Source organism: Sciurus carolinensis, chromosome 2, assembly GCF_902686445.1.
Source record: "Sciurus carolinensis chromosome 2, mSciCar1.2, whole genome shotgun sequence".
Taxonomy (NCBI): Eukaryota; Metazoa; Chordata; class Mammalia; order Rodentia; family Sciuridae; genus Sciurus; species Sciurus carolinensis.
Genome location: NC_062214.1, coordinates 155617980 through 155631914, shown reverse-complemented (window position 1 = coordinate 155631914; position 13935 = coordinate 155617980). Strand labels below are relative to the sequence as shown.

Below are 13935 nucleotides of genomic sequence, written 5' to 3'. Positions count from 1 at the left end.
GAATATGAGCTCAAATTGCTTTTTAAATGACTGGGAAAAGAGCACTATGTATTAAATACACAAACACATATATTTAAGTATGTCTTTCAGCTAAAATGTATAGTTTGATAAAAAACTGAGTTACTGTACTACTAGGCCAGTTTGTCACTGTGGCCCAATATTATATTCAATGTATTCAAATGAAATTAATCACTTTGTTAATGGGTTGATTGGCTTCAATGCGAAAATTAGAAAAGGGACAAAAACATCTTCAACGATGATATGCAATCAAATCACTATGGCCATATATATATATATATATGTATATATATATATAAAATATAAAAATACAGGTGGGCAAAGTGGTACATGACTATAATCCCAGGACTCTGAGACAGAAAGATCCAGTTTAAGGCCAGTCTGAACAATGTGGCAAAACTCTGTCTCAAAAAAAAAAAAAAAAAAGTCCTGGGGATAAAGCCAGGCCAAGTGTCACATAACTGTAATCTCTTACTTGGGAGGTTGAGGCAGGAAGATCGCAAACTCAAGGTCAGTCTCAGCAATTTACCAAGGTCCTAAGCAACTTAGTGAGACTGTCTCTAAATTTAAAAAATAAAATAAAAAATAAGGGGGCTGGGACATCTATGTTTATAGAAGCTCAATTCACAATAGCTAAACTATAGAACCAAAGAAAGTACTCTTCAACAGAAAAATGGATAAAGAAAATGTGGTATACATACACTGAGTAATGGAATATTACTCAGTCTTAAAGAACAATGAAATCATGGCATTTGTTGGTAAATGGACAGAGCTAGAGAATATCATGCTAAGCAAAGTAAGTTAATCCCAAAGAACCAAAGGTTGAATGTTTTCTCTGACAAGCGGATGCTAATTCACAATAAGGGGGACGTGGCTAGGGAAGAATAGAGGTACTTTGGATTAGACAGCGTAGAATGAAGGGAGGTGAGAAGGTTTAGGAGTAAGAAGGGTAAAAGAACAAATCGGACATTATGACTACTGTGCATATATGATTATACAATGGTGTAACTCTACATCATATACAATCAGAAAAATGAGAAGTTATACTGCATTAATGTATGATGTGTCAAAATGTATTCTATTGCCATTTATAACTATTTAGAACAAATTTAAAAATTTTTCAAAATAAAAAATAAAGGGCTAGGGATATAGCTCAGTGGTTGAGTGTCCTGGGTTCAATCCCCAGTACCACAAAAAAATACTTGGTATTTTAGGTTAGGTGATTGCTAGTACAAAAGAAATCTACTGTTCCTATTTAACTGATAGGCGAGTTAAAGGGTGTGTCTTCTCAGACCAATTTTTTCAAAGAAACACAAAGGTTCTTAGGATAGTTTCTGCCTGGGTTCAGAATCTCCTGCCCTAATTTACTCTTAACAGCAACTGATTGTGGTAATTTCTGCCAAAAATACAAATATGAAATAGGTAAAAATCATGTTTATTTTTTGGTAGAGACTGAACCCAAGGCACAGGTTCTACCACTGAGCTAGCTACTCCAGTCCCACTTTTTTGTTTTGTTTTGTTTTTGAGGATAGTACAGGGGATTGAACCCAGGGATGCTCTATTAATGAACCACATCCCCAGATATTTTTATTTTGAGACAGAGTCTCGCTAAGTTACTTAGAGCCTTGCTAAATTGCTAAGGCTAGCTTCAAACTTGCAATCCTCATGTCTCAGTCTCCCAGACTCTGGGATTACAGGCATGCACCACAACACATGGCTCTAGCCCCACATTTTTAATACATCTTTTTAAAAAGTACCATGAAAAACCAACCTAAGACCTCCAAACCTAGAAAGATGATGTTAATAAAAACAGGCTAGCCCTTATTTACAGTGACTTTAGGCAAGAATCAATTATTTGTGATTGACACCATGTTTTTAAACTTACAAGGCAAGAATGAGACAAGAAGTTTAACACTCGCAAGATACAGAACAGATACAGCTCACATCCCAAAAAATGGTATTCCCAAAAATCTGCCCAAAGCAAATGGTTACATATTGGTTTTTTTTTTTTTTTTTTTTGGGGGGGGGGGCAGGAAGGATATACTCATGCATAATAAAGAAAAGCATATGTAGAACATAACAACAAACCTTTTCTAAATTATATATATATACATTTGTATGTGTGTGTGTATATACACATATTTTTAAAGAAAAAATAATTTTAAATAAAGAAAATATAAATAAAAAATTTAATGTTTTATGTATTGGACTCTAACTAAAGGTCAAAATGAAACACAATGGCACACGCCTGTAATCTCAGCTAATGGCAAGGCTGCGGCAGGAGGATCCCAAATTCAAGGTAAGCCTGGTTAATGTATGAGTTCCCATTTTGAAAAAAATAGATAAAAAGGGCTGAGGATTACTCAGTGGTGCAATGCTTATTGGTTTGATCCCCAGTGTTGTGCAGGGAAAAAAGAAAAAAAGGACAAAACAATTTAACTGAATATAGCAAATTAACATATCATTCATATCTGTCAGAAACTGCTATCTCTTGATATTTGTGGATGCCGAGTATTTTGTTGCTTTTGTTTCGTAATCAACTGACAATTGTGGATCAAAGAAACACTCATGTTATCCAGACAAAAGAACATTATCACTCAAGTTCTCAACAAAACAAAGTAGTTGGTGAGGGCTGGGAGGCTGAAATACAAAAGAATTCGATGAAGGATTCTACAGCCTTCCTCCCTCCATAACACTTTCGATTTCATCTAATTAGCACCTCAGTATATCCTTAGAGGCATTTTCTCAGATTAGAGTGACAGTAATGGTGTCAACAAATTAGGGGGCTGTTATTTCAAGTAGCAATCTATTATTCACAACATAAAAAGTATAATACTCAATACAGGTAGATGATATTCTTTTATTGACAGAATGAGGTTACATAGTAAATGCTAAAATCAAGCAAAAACAGACCTAAAGTCAGTTTTATTAGAACTGAGATATTTACTACTCAAATTAAACAATTTCATCCCTTTAGTAGCATGTCACTTTAAGCAATAAATTCAAACACTATTATTCTTTTTGTGTACCCTTACAAAGTAGCAGAATGTTTGTTACATAAAATCCTGTTTAATACAAATAATTTTTTATGAAAACATGTCATTGAGGCCTTCTTAAGTTTATATAAAAATATATCAGGTTGTTTATTACTTAATTCAGTTTAGTCTTAGGATTCTTCCTACATAACTATGCTAGCAATGTTTCTACACTTGGTTAATGCACTAGTTATACTTCTCATATTAAAACTCTTTATAGGGGCTGGGGAGATAGCTCAGTCGGTAGAGTGCTTGCCTTGCAAGCACAAGGTCCTGGGTTCGATCCCCAGCACCAAAAAAAAACAAAAAAAAAAAAACCTCTTTATAACATAAACCAGATATGGTGATGCACTCCTGCAATTCCAGCCGACTAGGGAGATTAGGATTGCAAATTCAAGGAGAGTATAAACAACTAAGCAACACCCTGCCTCACATTACAAACTAAAAAGGCTGAGGATGGTAGCTCAGTAGCAAAACAACCCTGGGTTCAATTCCCAGTATCAGGGAGGGGAGAATCAATGAAGAGGAAGTAATATACTCTCCAAGTCTAAAGTAAACACATTAAATACTCGGCTACAAAGTCCAATTACATAAAGTTGAACAGACTAGGTTCTGAGAACCAAGAAAGATAAATTCTAACATACTTAAAAGTCTCCTAAACTTAATCTACAATTTAATTCAATTCCTGGCAAGATAAGTGAAGTATAAAACTTCAGTTCCTAACTTCAAAAACTAATGCAAAGTGTTCACATTGCACATTGGGTGAAGATATTCATTTGTGTAAAAAACCCATCCAAATCCCTCAGACTTTTTTTTTTTTACCCCCCCCCCCTTAGTACTGGGGATTGAACCCAGGGGCAATTTATTACTGAGCAATATCCACAAACCTTATTTTTTGGGATGGGGGTGTGGCTAAACTGCTGAGGCTGGCCTTGAACTTATGATTCTCCTGCTCAAGCGTGCACCACCATGCCCAACTCAGACTGAATACTTTTGATAATATCATCTTAAAGTCTGTCTTTCCAAAATCATGAGATGCAGCTGAAGTACAGGTTCTTTGTCTCACTAATTGGAAGAATAAGACTCACAGACAATGGAGGGTAAGAACAAAGTAACAATTTATTTTTGATACAGAAAGAAAGTGAAGCTCCCACAAGGTTGAATGAGTAGTTATTGTCTAGGGGTTTCTTTTTCTTTCTTTCTTTCTTTTTTTTATTTTTATTTTTATTTTTTATTTATTTATTTTTTTGGTACTGGGAATTGAACCCTCACTGAGCCACATCCTCAGATCTTTTTATTACTTTTTACTTTTTGGTACTGGGACTAAACCCAGAGTGCTTAACCACTGAGCCACATCTCCAGCCTTTTTATATTTTTATTTAGAGACAGTCTTGCAGAATTGCATAGGGCCTCACTGATTGCTGAGGCTAGCTTTGAACTCGTGATCCTCTTGCCTCAGTCTTGTGAGCTGCTGGATTACAGGTATGCACCACCACTCCCTGGAAGTTATTTAACTCCTTAGGAAGTTATTAACTCCTTTAAAGTTATTGGCTAGTGACTTCAAGGAGGGGAGTTTCTATATCCAGAGTGAGACATGTCCCCCCTGTACAATCAGTATGCAGATCACGAGCCCTATGGCTCATCAGAAACTTTGTACTTGAAGTTGGGTATATATGGATAAAAAACAAGGAATTGTTGCAATCAAAGTTCCCACCCTGTGTAGCAAATCATATTTCTGGCTGCTGTTCTCAATAGTTACTTCTCAATACTACCATAATCTGGATATGGTTTGAGGATATACCCTACTGGCTCATGTGCTGGAAGTTTGGTCTAGTGTGGTGATGTTGGGAAATGGTATGGACTTTTAGGAGATTCTCCCCTACTGTGAGGGTCCTAGATTACTGGAGGAACTGATAATCAAAAAGGATTAAGACAGTTCTCTAAAACTGAGTTATTTTCAAGCCTGTTCACATAATAATCAATCCATGCTAAGGAGAAAATCCTTAAAGAAAAAACAGCTTAAAACATTGACTTTTGAATTTCAGCAAGACTCAATCACCAGGAGGGTTTTTTAAAACAGATGGCTAGGCTCCACATCAAGACTTTGATTCAGGGCTGGGGATACAGCTCAGTTGGTAGAGTGCTTGCCTTGTAAGCACAAAGTCCTGGGTTCAATCCCCAGCATGACAAAAAAAAAAAAAAAAAAAAAAAAAAAAAAAAAAAAACAAGTTTGATTCAGTAAATCCAAGTGGAGTCTGAAATTTTTCATTTCTAACATATTACCTGGTGACACTGATGTTGCTGGTCTGAAGAACTACACTTGGAGAACCAATGGCATAGAAGAAAGCTCTACAGAACACCAGTACCTAAAGCAGAAGACAGGGATCTTAACAAGAGAGAGCCAGGAGGAGTACAAAATGAGGTAGGACCTACTCTATTTTTATACAAGTCACCAGCAACCTCCCAACTGATAATCCACTAAATACTTAATGATTCCTTAAAATCACTAGCTTCTACTGCAACAAGGAAACTGTTGCCATATGCCAGGCATATCTGACTACTATGACCTGACTATCATCTTTGAAATACCACTCAACTCCCTTGATGATGCTTTTTTGTTCGGTCTCCTCATCTTCTCTTTCCTCCTTCACACTTCCAAAATTTCAAAGGTCTCCAGAATTCTGAGTCCTCATTATGCAAGTTCTTCCAAGATAATTTTACCTAATCCTAGCAACTGATAACTCTGAATGCCATCTACCTGCCAGTAACTTTTTCATACTTCATTTTTAGTGTATTATTTGAGTTTCAGATCCTATTTTCAACTGCCAGCCCCTTTCCATATTTTCTCTTCAAACAGCAAAACCATCTACCCAGAGACCCAAGCCAAAAATTTCCTAAAGCAACAGTTCTCAACATTAGCTGCATATTAAAACCTTGTGGAGCTGAGCACAGTGGCATGTGCCTATAATTCCACCTACTCAGGAGGCTGGGGCAGGAGGATCACAAATTCAAGGCCAGTCTTGGCAACTTAGTGAGCCCGTGACTCAATGAAAAATAAAAAGGGCTGAGGATGCTGAGGATGCAGCTCTGTGGTAGAGCACCCTGGAGGTCCTGGGGATTGGGGCGGGGCACCAAAAACCTTGTGGGGAGCAGAAAGTGTAATAATATAATAATCAAGTGTTATGTCCTTAACATATGGATGTAAAGTGCTTTGCAAAACATTACATGAACTCAATAAATGGTAGCCATCAGTAAAAACAACTTCTCTGAGTTTTTTCTTAAGTTTTAGATCAGAAGAATTAATACTTCCTCAAACTATGTTATTAAAAAAGAAGATTGAAACTATTTAAAAGTCCTCAAAAGTAAAACATTTAAAATTTGGGTTCAAATCCCTGTTCCCTATTTCAATTTCTTCCTAATGCTATTTGGTGTTAACCCTTATAGCTGATTTATATAAGGAATGAAAAAACTTGTTAAATGGATGTTATCACTGGTACCATGAATTTCTAGTTGAAATTTGGTCCACACACAGAGATAACACCAACCAGTGAGTCAAGTCCATTGTTCACAGAGCCAATCAAAAAGACATTGGGGAATCATAAATGGGAAAAAGAGATGTTAATATATTCAAAACTAATAGGAGAAATATTATAATACAATGCTAAAGTATTTGAAAATGAGATTCAATTTTATAGTGATACCACCTTTACTCTTTGGGTGCTATTTTGTATTTCTAGTATTTTTTAAAGAGTGGCCAAAGTTTTTAGAACAGCTGCTATCTTTCAAAGTATAACGCCACTTTGCTTGTGCCTCGTACCCAATAAAGTTATTAGCAAGTCTGTTTTTCTTTCTTTTTTGGTACCAGGGATTGAACTCAAGGGTGTTCAACCACTAAGCCACATCCCCAGCCACTTCTTTATTTTGAGACAGGGTTTCAGCAGACTGCTTACAGCCTTTGCTAAGTTGCTGAAGCTGATTTCAAACCCGCAATCCTCCTGCCTCAGTCTCTGAAACCTCTGGGATTACAGACCTGTGCCACCATGCCTCGCTATTTTTCTCGAAAAGATGTGCAGAGATGGGCAGATGGTGAATCAGTAACTTCATTTAAGGCTGTTGAATCCTGCCACTTTAACCCAAGACAGTAAGTTTCTAAAGCTTTAGCCGAAAAGGATAGTTGTCAATCTGGAATATGTCATAAAACCACAAGAATAAAAGACATCAAGAATTCGGGCCAGGCATAGTGGCACATGCCTGTAATCCCAGCAGCTTGGGAGGCTGAGGCAGGAGGATCACAAGTTCAAAGCTAGCCTCAGCAACAGCAAGGTGCTAAAAAATTCAGTGAGACTCTGTCTCTAAATAAAATAAAAAATCCGGCTGGGGATGTTGGTTCAATGGTTCAGTGCCCCTGAGTTCAATACCTGGTACAAAAAAAAAAAAAAAAAAAAAAACAACTCAGATTATAAAGAGTGAAAGTTGGTCTTATTTGGCTGTTTGCTTTTCCTGACTAAACTAGTGGTATATTCATGTTACCAATGGATTAAGATATATTTTAAAATTTAAGTATGTATGAAAATACCATTACAACATATAACACACTAAAAGACCATTCTGTTCCAAAAAAAAAAGTTTACTGTCACATAACTGGAGAGAGACTTAAAAAGTTGCTAGCTGATACAGAATCAATGGAAATCATAATGTTTATAGTACAATTAGAAGCAGGAAGTTACACTCCCTGTTTTAAGGATTCTGCCTGAATGTATGAAACAGTCATATGTCCACATAGGAGGGAAAGATGGATATTATTGTTCACAGTTATGAAAAACTAATAATGTAGATGAAGGGGAAAAATTAAGAGCTTTTTCCAGTTTTATTTTTCTACATTTGGAGAAATCATTAATATATACATATTTAAACTATTTACAACATGATATAGGTCCATTTTACAACCAATTACCTAAGAGTTCACCAAGTCTAACCTGTCCCACAGTAGGGAATTCAGTAACTGCTCAACTTTGGAGAGCTACACCAATGAACTAATATGCTTTTCAAACTTTACAGACATAAACCAAAAAGAGGAAATGTATTTAACACTTGTCATATCATTATATATACAGGGTCTCAATTTCATGGGGTATGGAGAGATAAATCAAGTGCTTTCAGCAATACCAAGCCAGGTGATACAACTAGAAACCTTTCTCAAGTATCCACCTGGATTCCCAGCAGGGCAAGCAATTCAATCCACTTAATTGATTAAATTAGCAAATTCAATGCACTGGGGGTGGGGGTGTAACCTAGTGGTAAAGTGCTTGCCAAGAATGCACAAGGTCCTGGGTTCAATCTGCCAAAAAGAAAAGAAAAAGTATATATTGGCTAATACAAATGGATCTCCAAACAAATTGCTTAAAGGAAATGAAAATCTTTTTTTTTGCTCCTCTGTCACACCCAAGAGTAGTATTCTACTGTGTTAGAATAACCAAGGCTACAGGTAATGAATTGTACAATGTCCTTAACTCTGTTCCATTAGGCTCAACAGACCTCTCTGCCACCACTACACACTCACACTACAGTTCAAAAAGAAAATACTTCTCATTCATCTGGGGAAACCAACATATTACAAAGAAACCAGAATAGCAAGGGCTTTCCAATGGGTTAATTGAAACGATTCTTTACACCAGCCCACAGAAGCTGTATAAATGATAAGGAAATTGAAACTGACTTTTTAACTACCCTTTCACTACCCTTGTACCCAGGCTCATTCTTCTGAGTGCACATTTCTCCTCAGGCAGTCCTGTGGCCTTGTAAACATGGCTTCTAGCCTCCACATTCACAATACTTGTCTGAACCTGTTGAGTTCACAGCACCTTTCTTGTGTTTCAAAACCTGTCATGACAAAGTGGTTCAATCTGTAAACCCTAACTCACTGACTTGTTCTTGGACACCCAACCTCATCCTCTGAACTGGGTTCCCTAAGTCACCTGCCTTCTATTTAAACTTTCTACTGAAGCAAGAAGAGTTTCACAATTATGACCATGTTTACAGAAGAGAAAACTAACATTCAAATGTCTCTTCCATACTTGATACTGTGCTGTGTACTTTCTTATTCTAGACCAGCCAAAGGCCATTGATACATATACTGCTCTCATTTACACTATCACTACTTCATATTTAAGAAAATAAAACAATACTAGGTACTGTATAATGTTAGTAAAGAAGATTCTTTTTAGTGTTCCCCTTAACTGCTTTTCCTGTTGTTATTGTATAAATAGTAATGTATTGCTGTGCCAAGCAATCTGGTTTGTAACTTCTAATTAACTATTATCTCACCTTATAAATTCTGTTTTACCAAAAAGAAAATGTCACACCTTAAATGGTGACTGTTTTGTGTGCTTTTATATTAGTTACATCAAATTATAAAATTTACTGTGCTGGCAATATAGCCCATCAGGTAGAGTGCTTGCCTCTCAAGCTTGAGACACAGGTTCGAGTCCCCGGCACTGTTGGATTGCGGAAATTCAAAACAAACGAAACAAACCAGTTCAAATTATAAAATTTACAAAAGAATTACCTTTGTATCTTCAGATTACAAGAATAGTTGTATGTTCAACAGTGATTTAACAGTTTAATACAAACAGATCATTCTACACATAATAGTTGCCTCTGGGGAAGATACCCAAGGTACTGACTTTTCAATGTACAGCTTTTTGAACCATTTTAAACTTTAACCATATGTGTATACATTGTACATTCTAAAATGACATTCGGTCACTAATTAATAGGAAATACAGAGTACATAAAAACATGATGAACTACACCACAGAGATATAATCATTAAAATCCAAACTCTGAGAAACTCTGAAAGACAAATAAAGCCTGCTTCTTTAAATAAAAACTTCAAGGGAAAGGAAAAAAGAGGTAGTGAGGTAAAGATCATTACCAACCAATTGCAAGGTAGAACCCTTACTATATAAGTCTTGACTCAAATCACCAAAAACAATGACATCTGAAACAACTGGAAATTAGAACACTGGGTATTTGATAATATGAAGGAATGAAGCAGCGATAATAATACTGTGACTGTATATATGTGTTTATAAAACATACATTTTAAAGAGTCCTTTATCTAGTCACCAAATGATACAGTATCTGCTCTGGGATTCCCTTGAAAATAATTCAGGAGGGGGAATTGGGAGGGGAACAGAAGAAAGAAAACTGGGCACGAGTTGGTAATTTCTCCTCCCACATAAGTGGGGTGGCTGATTATTGTTGTTAAGCTGAGTGGATAGATAAAGGAGTTTATTACATGGATTCCATCTAATTTTTAACATTTTCCATAACAAGCTAGAACTAAAAAATATTTGCAAAATACAAATATTTGTAAATAAAATGGTCATTTAAAAATGAAACCACAAACGAATATATCTGGGTTTTAGATGACAAAGGAATTTGATGATACTAACTACAGTCAGTCATCAGATCAATCTATTAGGTTTTTTGGTGGTATAATGGCATTGTGCGTATGAGGGTTTGTTTGTTTTTTTAAAGTTAATGAAATGATAGCTAGAATCTGTTTTGTAATTTTTTCAAATATGAGAGCAAGAACAAACCAGTAAGGCAAAGGATAGTGCCAGTTAAAACTAACTGTTGGGGCTAGGGTTGTGGCTCAGTGGTAGAGTGCTTGCCTAGCATGTGTGAGATTCAATCCTAGCATGTGTGAGGTTCAATCCTCAGCACCATGTAAAAATAAATAAATAAAGTTATTGTGCCCATCTATAACTAAAACATATATGTTTAAAATGCAGGGGAAAAAAGTTAATTTACAAAAAAAAAAAAAAAAGGAAGAAAAGAAAACCTAACTATAGTCAGGAGCTCCCTGACTATTTTGCTCATGCTTCCATTTTTTAATGGGGTTTGTATGTTTACAGTGTTGGGGATCAAACCTTTCACATGCCAAGCAAAACTTCTACCACCGAGCTACATCCCTGGATATGTTCAATTTTTTTAAAGTAATGACAGTAACAAGAAAAAGACTTCTAGGATTTATTCTACATGAGAGTGGGGAAAAGAGAAATAATCTAAACTTCAACCCACTGGGATCAAGTAGGGTTAAACTGGAATAAGGAGGAGGTAGGAACAACTGCATAAGACTTTTTGTTTTTTGTCTTGGTACTATGAATTGAACTCACTTAGTCACATCCCCAGTTCTTTTTATTTTTAATTTTGAGACTGGGTCTCACTAAGATGCTTAGGGATTCCCTAAGTTACTGAAGCTGGCCTGGAACTTGCAATCATCCTGCTTCAGCCTCCTGAGTTGCTGGGATTACAGACATGCACCACCATACACAACTGCATAAGACTTTTAATCATTTAACTCCTGAGTTTTACATACAGTGTTAGGTATTGTAAGGAAAGTTTCAAAACAATGGAAGTATACTCAAAGCAAAAAAAGTTTATGAGAAAAGAATTAATTCATCTGGTCAGTCTCACCCCAGACATCAATTTATAAAGAAACTAAACATTCCTGAAATCCAAGAAGTATGTTTTGTATGGGAACAAAGCTTTCCTAACATCCTGAGCACATATGATTCTAATTGTACATGGAGTTTCTGGGCATGAAAATAGTATTTTTTCATTCCCAGTTTTCTGGCTGTGCTCCAAGATTTCCTATTCCCCAGTACCAGGGACTGAACCTAGGGGTCTCTACCACGAAGCTACATCACCTGCCCTAATTTATTTTAAGAGAGAGTCTGGTTAAGATGCTGAGACTGGCCTCAAACTTGTGATCCTCCCATTTCAGCCTCCCTGTTGCTGAGATTATAAGCATGCATAAACTATCTTTAGTATGATCCTTTCTGTGGGGAGGGGAGTGGGGAGAAGTACAGAGCTTTACAAAGCCTTTTATAACAACATCTGCATATACATGTAGCTGCACATGTCAATGCTTCATATAAATTATCAATTGTTCTTTGAGATTCTAAAGACAAACACAATCTAAAATTTCCAAATCCTACCAGAATTTCTGCTATAAGCTATCACCATTAAATCTAAATCACACAAATGTTACTAGTATAGAGAATTAACAAATTAACATCTTATGAGAGCTTACTATACCTCATAATAACCCTAATAGGTGGGCACTATTATTGTCCAAATATTACAGAGGAGAAAACTGGTCCAAATATTACAGATGAGAAAACAGACTAGGAAACTTGTTAATAATTTAGAGCACTGACTGGTAGGTGGCAGAACCAGGACTGAACCCAAAGTAGTCTGCTCCAACATCTGGCTGTAGTCTGCTATACTACTCTTTACCTTAAAAAAAAAACTTTTCTTTCTAATAGAGGAAAGATAACTTATATCAACATTTCTAGACTGGATAATTAACCTTCAAAATCTTAGTTATTTTTGAGATTTTACATTTTGTTTATGTTATTTAAAAATACAACTGGCTGGGTCTTCTTTAAAGAAATCCAACTGTTGTGAGATAATTAACATAGTTATTGTAACCTTAGCTCCACTGCCAGGAATAATGCAGGCCCCCTAATTGTTTACCCTAACATAGAGCATACCAGTTAATGGATTCTGTCTAGGAAATAGAGACCTTTAATTTGATTAAGTCAAAATCACTATCTGTTAAAAAAAAAAAAAAAAAAAAAAGAATACAGAAATAAGAAGGAAAACCTGAGAAGGGAGGAAACAAAAATTATAAAACAGAACTTGTTAAAAGTCTCCTAAAAGGAAAATCAATATGCTTAGAAACATTTGGGATAGCTCATCCAGAATGAAGAACAGAATACCATTAAAAAAAGCAAATATATAAGGGTCTCAGGAAAATTCTAAATCAGTGTAAGGTTTTAAGTTATTAAGACAAAAATATAAATACATTAATTAAATTATACATTTAAATTAAATTACTTGGTCTAGGCAAAAAAAAAAAAAAAAATTAGTCAAAAAAAGTATCTAAAGGAAACAGCATAAATTTAGGAGGTCAGCATTTGCCTAACAGGATCCCCAAATGAACAACAGCCAAAAAAAAAAAAAAACAAACACTAAAAGGAATAAGTTTTAAAGAAATATGAATTTTCCAGAGCTAAAAGAGAAATAGGTGCTTACTTCGACAGCACATAGAAAAACACTGAAATGATACAGGGAAGATTAGTACAGCCCCTGCACAGGATGACAAGCAAATTTGTGAAACATTTTTGAAAACAATATTAAGACTCCTCAGAAAACTTGGAATAGAACCACCATTTGAAAAAAAAAAAAAAAAAAAGAACCACCATTTGACCCAGTTAGCCCACTCCTTGGTATATACTCAAAGGACTTAAAATCAGCATACTACAGTGCTGCAGTCACATCAATGTTCAAAGCAACTCAATTCACAATAGTAAAGCTATGGAACTAACCTAGGTGCCCTACAACAGATGAATGGATAAAGTAAATGAGGTGTATGTATACACATTGAAGTATTACTCAGTTATAAAGAATGAAATTACAGCATTTGCCAGTAAATGGATGGAGCTGGAGACTATTACGCTAAGTAAAATAAGCTAGTCCCAAAAAAACCAAAGGTCCAATGTTCTCTCTGATATGTGGATGCTAACACACAATAAGGGGGGGAGGTGGAGATTAGAAGTTCATTGGATTAGACAAAGGGGAATGAAGGAGAAGGAAGCAGGGGATAGGAGTAGGAAAGACAGTAGAATGAATCAGACATAATTTCCCTATGTTCATATTATGTGAATACATGACCAGTGAAATTACACACCACGTACAACCACAAGTTTACTCCATGTATGTATAATATGACAAAATATATTGTCATGTATATCTAAAAAAAGAACAAATAAAATAAATACTAGAGGAACAGGTTAACAGATATAGA

At 35.7% G+C, this 13935-nt stretch overlaps 1 protein-coding gene and 1 pseudogene across 2 annotated transcripts in view; one reads left to right on the top strand and one right to left on the bottom strand.

The window, feature by feature from the left end:
• Fbxo34 (F-box protein 34) overlaps positions 1-13935 on the bottom strand; it is a 74002-nt gene that overhangs the window by 41733 nt on the left and 18334 nt on the right. The gene's annotated exons all lie outside the window — the stretch shown is intronic.
• Positions 13156-13254, top strand: LOC124978389 (uncharacterized; annotated as a pseudogene).